Below are 12,474 nucleotides of genomic sequence, written 5' to 3'. Positions count from 1 at the left end.
GATGACATACAGCAGATTCGTAACCCTCCCATACTTGAATTCATAATGTATGTATCTTGGAGCACTCGGGAAGCAGTAGGCGATAGCAGGTGGATGAGGAACACGTCCAGTAAAATTGAGCTGGGAATTCTCTCGTTAAAAAAAAAGTGTTTACAAAAAAGTTATTTACCATCCACATGGATATGATGTAATTCCTATGATCGAGGTCAGTAAAACGCTTCGAAGTTATTTAATTCTCCAGGAAACCTCTACGAGGCTAAGCAGATTCCATTTCTTTGGAGATCGAGGTTTAAGAGGAAAAAAAAATTGAAATATTTGTCGAGACAACTTTCTCAGAGTTTAATCAGCGATAAGACCTGAGCTCAATATAATTAGGTTCAATCTTCGGCATTGAATGATAAACTTTCACATCACACTAGATTTCTATAAGCGAAAAAAAAACGAGAAAAAAAATCGATAAAATTGTTTGATTCGAAAGAAACGTTTCTGAGATGGTTTCTATCACGAAATCTCCTCCTACGAACGGTCTCAGTCATGAATTAAACAAATAAACTTTTTCAGGTATTAATAGCTTGAGAGAGAGAGAGAGAGAGAGAGAGAGAGAGAGAGAGAGAGAGAGAGAGAGAGAGAGAGAGAGAGACCAAACTACGATTACCCAATGGTCTAAAGCCTCTAAACGAAACTTCGTCACTTTCCCCTTCTACCAAAGCAAAAAATCTCAACCGAAACCGGGCGACCAACCAAATTACAAGTAAGAGATCCCACGACTATAGCTCCCTTAGTAGGCTCCCTATCTAACCCTGACACACTTAATATGTCTTCACTATATAGCCCTTCCGGCCAGACACCGGCTCAATGCAACTTTGCAAGACATACGGTACAACAGATGATATTCAAATGCTAAATGATGAGGTATTCTTATCTAATTAACTGTTTGTTTTATCCTTATGGTAAAGGTTTTTATCATCACAGACTAGTTAGGGAAGTGCGAAGCGGATGAATGGATCGGGTGAGTGGTGACTAAAAACCACATCAAACCGTAAGGTTCCCAACCAAGATACACTCTCTATGGCGATTGGTAACTGACCAACAACCTTCGCGTTTTTCGTAATTATATATTTCAAGGTGTTCTGAGGTAGAATTAGATGTTCGATGATTTGGATACCCACCAAATTATAATTACAGCTCTTGGAAATGAATACAGAGAGAATGATGAATATTACATAAACTTTGAAGAAATGGATCGTTTTGTTCTCTCCAAATAAGAATATTACAAAAAGTTATTTTGGATCTTTAGTCATCCAAGTCATAAATCCTATGTCAACTAATTTGGTTATCTATGTCAGGATTAAGCTCCAAATATTGCGTGTAGAATGGGCAAAGAAGAAAAATCTACCAAAGTACAAAGTGAACGTTGTAGGTAGACAGGAGGGGAAAGTAAATAGCGAGGAGGAATAAGCTAGCAGGTGTTAGTCAGTCCGGTTGCCAACGTACTTTTTCCCACATGAAACTTTCATTCGCATATTTATCATTGAAACAAGGAGTACTATCTCGAAAGAAGACGTAACACGATGTTCTGTAAATTAAACGAAATAGAAGCAATTCAATTTCATTGAATGAGTAGATAATTAGGCCAACCTTTCCCTTCAACACACCAGAGACATGGAAGAACCAAGAGAGATTATCACCGAAGCTGAAAGTGAACGATGTTCCCAGGGCTTACTACTTTTCTTAGTTACCATTTATGTCGTAACTGAACATATTCCCCAAGAACACACGTTAACGAACAAGCCTCTAGCGTTAATCATTAAACAGCAATTTCAGAAAATATGTGAACTAAAAAGGTGTAGTATTGAAAATGATTGCTGCTGGACAGCCTACGCCAGTGAGTTTACATATGATTGACCAGATCAACAAGTTTTTATCGGAAGTGCTTCTTGTTTTTCAGAATGGTTCCGCGAATGGTCTCTGATTCATCTACTCTCCTTCACAAAGTTCACACTTCACAGTACTGTATACTAAGAGGAGGAAGCTCCTGTGTTATCGACTGCTCTTGGTTGTCTAGTGGAAAAAAAAAAAATTGAAACAAATTCACATCCATGGACGTAAAATTTCCTATTATGAAAAATAATTGCCGCCGATAACAGAACTTATACATTAGCTACAATAATTAATGGTCGTACAACGATAGAAACACACGGGGACTATTTGAGGATTACAAAGTATAAAGATTACCATCAAGTTATAATAAGAATACGGCAAGTATCTTCAGTGTCAAGTTGGATTAAATTCTCATTGTTAATCACATCTGCAGGAACAACGTTACAGAAGCGACCATAAAAATGATAAGTTCTACGGTTTTCTAAGGTGTACGGAACTGCAAAGCCAAAAAGTAGCTTATGAGAGAGAGAGAGAGAGAGAGAGAGAGAGAGAGAGAGAGAGAGAGAGAGAGCATATAGTTGATAATTCACGAAGTATGTGAGATTTAACCTTTAACTACCAGCTGGCTCGACGCACCCATTTCTCTCTCCCCATCTCCTTCTCTCTCTACTTCCGCTGCTTCAAGACCCAACACCTCCTAGTGCATGTAAGGAGATAAGCAGATGCACTTCGACTCGAGTGCTCAGACTCCAACCCTTTCCGCCACTATAAACATCAGTGACTATAGTCAAAATATGTAGCGATCAGCCGATACACAGTATCTACTTGATCTCATAGTTGAGAACAATAAGATCAATTCTTTCTCGGTCAGAAATCCATCAATCCCCTGAATTTCACTATCAGCAGAGTCCAGTTACTAAGCGATGAGTTTACCAATGGAAATGTCAAATGGCTCTTCGATCGAAGGGGGGAGTGTGGTAGAAATGAAAAGAGCACAAATTTCAGTTAGCATCTCATGAAGGACATGGTATGTCGTCTTTTACTCCTTATGTAAACAGACACACACACACACATTATATATATATATATATATATATATATATATATATATATATATATATATATATATATATATTCAAATAAGCCATATATATTTTTGATACATTAATGTCTGGATTCTCTTAACGATCTCGGGATCAGAGCCCCAGGCGAAATCACACAAATACAAGAGCTTGTGACCGGCCGGGAATCGAACCCTGGTCCGGCAAGCTTGTATAGACAGTGACTACCATTTGGCTTATTTGAATATGAAAAACACGTCTAAATGTGCAAAATTTATCGTATATATATATATATATATATATATATATATATATATACATATATATATATATATAGTATATATATATATATATATATATATATACATATATATGTATATATATATGTATATATATATATATATATATATAAGCCTTCTGATTTATGGAGCCCCTTGGGAAGCCTTTCTGTAGGCGTTCCTCACTCCAATTATCAGCCAGTATTTTACGATGACATCGAGTCTCACGCCCATCACACTGCTTATACCAAAAAGAGCACTTATTTGTTTTCCACGAAATATATTAAAATTGCTATTTCCTCTTACGGAATATGAACTTGGTCCATCTGAATGATAAGGTAAGCCAGTTTATATATATATATATATATATATATAGATAGATAGATAGATATAAACACATATATTCATAGCTATACCCATGCATATATATATATATATATATATATATGACGAAGATTTGCAGATGATATAGTTCTGTTTAGTGAATTATGGGAGGAATTGCAAAAGATAACAAAAGATTTGAATAGAGAAAGGAGAAATGCAGGACAGAAAATGAATATGAGTAAAACTAAGATAATGTTGCATGAAAACGCAGAGACAACAGACGACAATTATGGACGAACCTCTAGAGATTGTTAAAGAACATGCATACTTATGACAGCACATCTATCCATTAAAAAAGAATCTACGTACTTAGGATAGAGTTACGGCATGCCAACGTAAGAGCCCGTGTTCCAACCATGTGTTGGGGTAATCTAGAATGAATGAATGAATTAGGACAGAGTAAGTGTTTCTCAAGGGCATGAACTTGGACGACTCTATGGGAGTCCCTTTGGCGGAGGATATTAAACCCAACCACCCCACCCACCCCCCAAAAATGAAAAAAAAACATGTTAATAGAAGAAAAAATACTTGATACCTCTAAGGGATACAGCAAGAGCTTCTTACTTCAAGGGCTGGAGCGGGATTTAAATTTGAATCAGTAATAATGTCAAATAAATAAGGATGCCTTTGTAGTTCGCTGCGACAGACGAAGTGTAAAATTTCAAAAGTTATGACTGAAAAAACATATCTTAGAAGAGAGAAAAAAAAACACTACCTAACCTAAGGTTTCCCATCTAACCTAACCTAGGATCCATATCCTTACCTACTAATCTAAACGGGGATGGGGTGGGAGTCGCCCCTTGATAGCACTCTTAGACTGTCGTATTCTTATCTTACCCTAAAACTAAGTCTCAACCCTGTGTTTGCTTCCCAATTAGCTTTAATAGTGGTAAAGTAACACTAAATCATAACATTTTGTAAAGTAAAAGTAGCTTCACCTAATGGTATTTCAGGCCAAAATAAGCAATAATTTCTCCGTAAAGAAAATAGATTTGAGAAATAATCAAAAGTTCACAAATGTTCCAACGAACTACAATCACTCCTAAATAAGTAAGGAATAAACTATGTAACGATAATTATGTCAACCTGCTTAACGAAAAAGCCTGTGAAGTTTGAATTGTAATGATTTGATTTCTTTACATCAATTAGCCTTAAATTGTTCCAGAATTTGAATGATTCGACGTTTTAGCAATAATTGTAATGAAATTATTAGATTATTGGAATCACATTAACAAAGGTGATAAATCAACAACATGAGTCACAATAGAATTATAATCTAATTTTGTTGGGTGGTGCATTAAAAATTTTGTTTTTCAATGGAAGTTTTGGTTTTTGTTCATATTTGATATCTAAAACAATAGTATATATATATATATATATATATATATATATGTGTGTGTGTGTGCGTATATATATCCTATAAAATAGAAATAAAACTAAAATGAATTGATAATGAAAATAACACTAAATGAATATAATGATAATAAACTCATGAGTCACTGATATTACGGTATAAATCCTGAGTGACTTATCCTAGCAATATACTTTTTTTTCAAATACATCATTGTGGATTTTTATGATAATAATAATAATAATAATAATAATAATAATAATAATAATAATAATAATAATAATAGTGGAAACAACAGTACTGAAACTAGAGGAGCAATCAGTAGAGCGTAGATCTCCGCCGCCGTAGTTTATTTCTCGAACTTTTGCTTGACCTTGACCCAGATTTTAACATGTACTAGTTGATGTGGATTTTCATACGCTTAAGTATGAACCAAGTTTGAAGTCTCTGTGACAAAGAAGTCCGAACTTATGGCTGAATACTTGAATTGGACATTTTGCTTGACCGTGACCTTGACATTTGACCTTGACCTTTTAAAATTCAATAATTTCCAGCTGTTTACATAACAGTTAATCCATGCTAGTTTCATTACTCTACGGTTAAAATTGTGGACAGGAAGCTGTTCACAAACAAGCACACACACAAACACAAATAGGGGGTAAAACATAACCTTCTTCCAACTTCGTTGGTGGAGGTAACTAATTTGGCGGCGGGGCATTAAGCTAGCATTTACTAGGCTTTTAAATCAATCTCAGGGCACAGCACCCATGCTGGTGCAATTGTAAATGGATCCAAGTGTCATATGGAGTCATGAAAAGGGTGAAAAGATGACGGCCTAGCATCCACATCCTCTGTAAACTCTGAAAACAGGAGGGCACTGACATCCTGGTGCCTGCCCTTATAAATAGGAGAAAGACGTATAGCAAAGATATCGTTGTTACTAAATTATTTATCGTTTATAAAGGAAATTAGTACTAGATTCGAAAGTTTAAGGCGTTTGAAAAAAAAATCGTTAAAGAAGCTATGCATGCATCGATAATTAATCGGCTCTTCTTTACAAACAACCCTTCCCTCTTCCACCTCAGAATGAAATATGACTAAAGTGTTCGCCTAACATTCACATGGCAGCAGATCATTCCCAGCCCGAGACCGTGAGTTTAAGCTGCTTAATGACGAGGCCTCTGTTTACTCTGTTGTGATTGGATACCACAGTGGTAGGTTGGGCTTGCTCGGCTGACGTTCTGGCAAGTATCTATTCTGGTGAATTTGGAACTGAAACCTAACACCTTTACCCTTTAAAGTAATTCAGTCAAGTCAGGAAATGAATCTCAAGTAGCATTGCTAACTAACCTTAAGCCTTTTACAGATGGAAATAATGAAGATTTTACCACTCAGATCCTTCAACATACATAAACAAGAGTAATATCAGTAAAAACTTTTACAATTTCTTATAGGAAGAAAGTTTGAATAGATGCCCCTTATTTTTACGTATAACCAGGGAAGAAACTCGGTGGAAGGAATAAGAAAGCTTTACCAGAGGAATATTAATTGAGACTGAGAGATATGTAATTATGATTCTGTTCAATAGAAATCTTCAATGGGATGAACATTTTACGAGAGAGAGAGAGAGAGAGAGAGAGAGAGAGAGAGAGAGAGAGAGAGAGATGACGATTAGCCTGTAAACGAGAAATCTTCATGAAGAGAGGTTGCCTACCAGTTTGAGCTCGGAAAAATACAGAACATAGTTGCAGAGGAAGGAAATGTTATGGCGAGCGAAACCACTCAACCGAGCCCTTTCAGCGGGGATGGTTAGAGAAACCTTTTGAAATGTATTCTGTTTCTAGGACATTCTTAGGCTCTGTGCAGCTAACATGAAGGCGAGGAAGTCACGTTTAATATCTAATGAGGATTGAAGATCACTTCTCAAGTTGTCAGTTATCAGATAAGTGATACAGTAGCTGTTCCTTCCCTGAAATGTCACTGGTCTCATCTGCCATTATACTGTAGACATACGGTTTCTTTACATGGTTAATGATATAACTTTTTATAACATTACCACATAAAGCCATTCATTGATTTTGAATTTGTAGCATTTCTTTTACCATTTTCGACATTTCTAACCCTGTTATTGCCAGAATCGATTTTCAGCTGAATTAAATCTTAAAATATACCTAGATGTTGATCTTAATTCTGAGTGGCAAGTCATGTATACCACCAAATACTATTGTCGAAATGATTGAGACAATAATTTTTTGTTTTCGTTTATTTTCTTATGGCCAATACAGCAATTCGTTAAACTTCAAGGGTATTACAACGGAGCAGACAGAGAGAGAGAGAGAGAGAGAGAGAGAGAGAGAGAGAGAGAGAGAGTAAATTTCTTTAGAATTCGTGTAATAGGTCTTATTATAATTATCATTATTAATGTATATCTCCCCTGCCAAGATTTATGTGTATGGCCCCTGCCACCCACCTGCTCCTCTGGCTACGCCCATGTACATAAGTGTTTTGAGAAAGTTTGGCTATTTTGTGAACTAAGTTCAAAAGAAAAGTTAAAGGAAAAGAAGCACCTGGCAACTGTGAAACTAGGGATACTGAGAAAAGTATAAAGTGACCTTTAAGTAATTTCTAGGATTCTTTTGGTAATCAACACAATCAAACAGTGGCCAGCCATTCAATCATACTGATACGGAAGAATTTCACTTAGAATTCCATTAATTTCTGACGTCTTTCTCTTTTTCAGTCTCATAATTGCCTCCTCGAATCTTCAACAGTCGCTTCCGTAGGAATTTTGGTTCGATTACAATAAATTATTCAAGTTCTGGTTTATGAAGTATTACTATATATATATATATATATATATATATGTATATATATACATATATATATTATATATAATGATGCATAGATAGATAATATAATATAGATATATATATATATATAGTTATATATATATATATATATATATATATTAAGCGAGAGAGAGAGAGAGAGAGAGAGAGAGAGATAACCGCAAAACTGATGGGAGCTGTTTATAAAAATGACGCCATACTATGTATGGGATTTAAAGTGAAAAGGGTACCAAGAAACATAATCGACGAAGCAAAGGGTGTAAGTCACCGATGTACAAGCTTAAAGAACCCTTACTCAACGAGCCTCTCAGCCACGTAAGAGGAACTGGAATAAGTTATTATGAAAATGGGGAGATTATCCAGCCCTAGAAGTTAAACTAGACTTTTACAGAGCTAACCTTAATAAATCCTGACGAATGAATAATCAGAGATTAGAGATTAATCCATATTGACAGTTTTGAGCAAATCAGGAAAAAAAGCTTTTCATGTAAATGATTATTCATAAACTGATTAAAATCTTGAATCCTTCAAGAATATACCAAAGGTAACGTAACATTTCCGAGCAATCTTCTAGGTGAATATAGTGACGAGAAGTGACAGAGAGATGTGATGCTGTATAGGGTATGAACCCTACACACTACAAAAGCTATTCTTTAATAACAATGGCTTCACATGCATCATCACTGTGTACTTTAGCGCCTTTTTAACTTTCAATTGGACATGATGGACGTTTCATGGTCCTTGTGAAGACAGAATACCTTGCATATGGAAGATTTTTTTTATCTTTTTGTTTCCTTCATCGTATACAAGAGAGATTTATATTTGACGAGGATGATTTGAGAGACATTCCTAATGGCCCCTTTGCGGACATACCCAACGGACATTGGATGATATGGAAGGATAAAAAGTTCGAGTTATGAAAGAAAAAAGCATGCAGAGAATTCCAGAGCTCTGCAATGAATCTTGAGAGACTCTCCTAGAATAGTTCAGTCAAAAGATCTCTGATTTCCATACTATGGGAAATGTTGGGATGACAACTCTTATGAAAGTGGTCGCATGAAAATAGTTACTGTTTCCTGAACTAAATAGAAAAATAACCAATAGAGACTTAGAGGCCACCTTGTATCAGAGAGTTCAACTGTCAGAGAAGAGGTTAGGGCAAGATCACAGATCTGAAGAATCACTTTTATATCACTTGTTACAAATAGAAAACAGAAGACCAAGCAGGGTCAGATAAGGTCCCCGTAAAAACTTATGAACTTGAATGAAGAAAGCAAATTGGGACATATGACCCAACACCACTGATGTAGAAAAATAGAATAAACTTTTATAATTTGATCTTGAAGACAAATTTTGAGTAATATTAACACTCATTAAAAGATGTAAACTGACAGACAAAGAAAGATTAATAACCTAAGATAGATTACAAGCGAAAAAGAAGGATTAAGCGGTTGAGCCATCGGCAGAAGCATGAGTAAGGAGGTTCATTACTCCAAAGGAATTTCTTCAGATCATTTAGTTGCAATTCTCAATATACAAAGATTGGGCTTCAGGTAATTTTCCATATAAATACTGTTCATTATCTAATAGATTTTTTTTTATCAATTAACTATTGAATGAATAATTTAATGATAATACGGGTGTAGTGGCATATTGGAAATGTCCCTGCATAGCGGTCTGCTGGATGGGAGAGCGACTCCGACTCAATCTTATAGTTTCTAGTAGTGTTGGCAACATTACAATCCTTGTGAGCTAATGATGGTAGAGTTTAGCTACCTATAGGTCTACCTTCTGAGTCATCAAAAGCCACTGTCTGGCCCTCCCTGGTTCTAGTTTGGGTGAGGAGAGGGGATTGGACGCTGGTCATATGGATATATGGTCAGTTTCTAGGCCATTGTCCTGCTAGCTAGGGTAATGTCACCATCCCTTGCCTCTACCATTCATGAGTAGCCTTTAAACCTTTAAATATGTTCTAAGAAAAATTTCAGTAACAATTTTGGCCTTAGATTTGACATTCCCGTTTGGTTGAAATTAATGATTCGACATAATACCGAGGTTAATAATGAACTGTAGCCACAATTGAAGGACTAGGTTTTACAAAACATTCATCAAGTTAGAACTAATGGCTAAATTAGTTCTCTTTGAACAACATTAAGTTACTATTATCTAAAAAAAATAAAATATAAATAATGGAACCCTGTTAATATTGAAGTGCAAAAGCTTTAGAATAAACCATAATCTACCAGAAAATGAAATGTCTCAAGAAATTTATGAGACCACTGCTCCGGGTTGAAGCGCATTACACTCTCTTGACCGTTCCGGTAAAACAAAATAAGAATCAGACTTTCGATTAATTTTACTTGAGTTGTTTTACTCCTCTTGTTCTGGTATTTTATATTTTCTCATATAATTGCCATCCATAGTCATGAAAAAGCTACAAAGTTACCAAAGAAATCTGTAAAATTTCAAACTAGATTAAACATAAAGGGAAAACATTGAAATCAATATCATGAAGGTATTCTTGCAAAAATTTGCTATTTATTAATAAAAAAAATAGAACATAAATGGTCACGTTTGATAGACGCAACGGATAAAAAAAAATATATAAACTTCTCTATCAATTTTCAACACATTATGCATACAAAAATTTACTAGACTATGAAATAAAAATGAAACTCAAACCATATAGCTTTGTACGCAGTGACATTGAAATAGTGTAGACACAAGACTCACCTAGCAGAGGCAAATACCCTAAGCTTTTGCATCGTAGGTTTTTCCACGGTAAGCGACATTTAAAAACAGGTTTCGATAAAAAACTTCTGTATTTCCCAATCCCAGGGAAGTCCCTGCTGCAGGGGCTACAAAATCCGCAATCTTTGAATAGCAAGTTTGTATTTTATGTCTTACACTGACGCCACTAAGTGCTGCGATGTTGTATAGAGAGAGAGAGAGAGAGGAGAGAGAGAGAGAGAGAGAGAGAGAGAGAGAGAGTTTGACCTTTAAATCTTCAGATTCAAGGTCGATGATGAGCAGTAGAATCAAGGAACTGGGTATTTCCCGTACCACATACACTCACAGAATCAGCACCCAAGTCCACATTCCACCCATGCTAGGACCAGAAAGGACCAGACAACGGCAGCTGATTACTCATCCCTATCTCACAAGGACGGTGAAGTTTTTTTTTCACTAAATTGAAATCTGGAAAGCGTAATGAAAAATAAGGACAAGAGGCTGGGAGGAAACGTATGCGAAAAGTGGACCAAGTGCTTTCGTGTATTTTACACCTCCCCAGGTCTAGTTTTGATCTTAAGCAAGTGTAATAAAACACAAAAGTGCTTACTCCATTCATCGCTTCTCTTTTCCTCCTGGCCTGCTTTTATCACACGCACGCGGGCCTGCACACATATACACACATACACACACAAGCACACACGCATATACATATATGTATATATATACATATACACACACACACATATATATATATATATATATATATATATGCATATATATACATACATATCTATTTATATATATTTATATATATATATATATATATATATGTATGTATATATACATACATATATATCTTTATATACATGTATATATATATATATATATATATACTGTATATATATATATTTATATATATTGATGGATTCTTGATTGATAATAAGTTTTTATGATGGAAGCAATATTTATATCAGAATATGGGAGGGGAAAATGCAAAATTTTGGTGTAAAAGTGGTATACGGTATGTCAAAATGTGTCAAGTGTCCACGATTATTCACTATCTTCATGGACTAATGATACAAAATGTGAGATAAGAAAATGATTCGTGAATGGAATTTGATTGATGATTGAAAATGATGATATACTGATAGGGAAAAATTAAGAAAAACTGGAGAAACTTGAGAACGACTTTGAAGTGGTTGCAAGAGGGCGAAAACTAAAAATAAATGTGAGAAAAGTACTGCAGTTTTTGGTAGAGAGATAGTAACTATACTCAATTTTTTGTAGTGAGGCGCATTTGCACCGACTCGCAGCGGTGCCCTTTTAGCTCGGACAAAGTTTCCTGCTATCTGATTGGTTAGAATTATCTTGTCCAACCAATCAGCGATCAGGAAACTTTTCCGAGCTAAAAAGGCACCCCGCCGAATCGGTGCAAATCTGCCTCACTAAAAAGAATTGACTATAGGAGGTTGGAGCCATAAATCTTAATGTGTATAGTGGTAGAATGGAAGCTGGTTATTCATATGGGTATTTATGATGGTGAATATAATGGATGATGGAAGGATGAGAGACAAGACAATTCCCTTGGATGAATTTTAGCAGGTAACAGGCTGTGATATTAAGATTTGGAAGAAACTTGGAGTGATTGTAAGTTAAGGTTGGCATGTATGAAGGGAAAATTTAAGCCAACTCTTTTTATGGATTTTGAATACAAAATGCGCGTAAAAAAAGGATTGAAACTTGTGATAAATTAGTTAAATAGTATATGTGGTGTATGCATACCTAAAATGAGCATGCATATGTACGTACACAGAGTATTAAAAAGCGTTTCTTAAGTGAAAAGTGGATCAGTGTTTAAGATGGTCAGACCATTTTGAAAGGTTAAAGGATAAGTTTTTGAACATAGTATAATTCGGAGGCTATTTTTTTTCTTGGGT

The sequence above is a fragment of the Palaemon carinicauda genome, chromosome 16 (genome assembly GCF_036898095.1).
Source record: "Palaemon carinicauda isolate YSFRI2023 chromosome 16, ASM3689809v2, whole genome shotgun sequence".
Classification (NCBI taxonomy): domain Eukaryota; kingdom Metazoa; phylum Arthropoda; class Malacostraca; order Decapoda; family Palaemonidae; genus Palaemon; species Palaemon carinicauda.
This window is presented reverse-complemented; position numbering follows the sequence as displayed.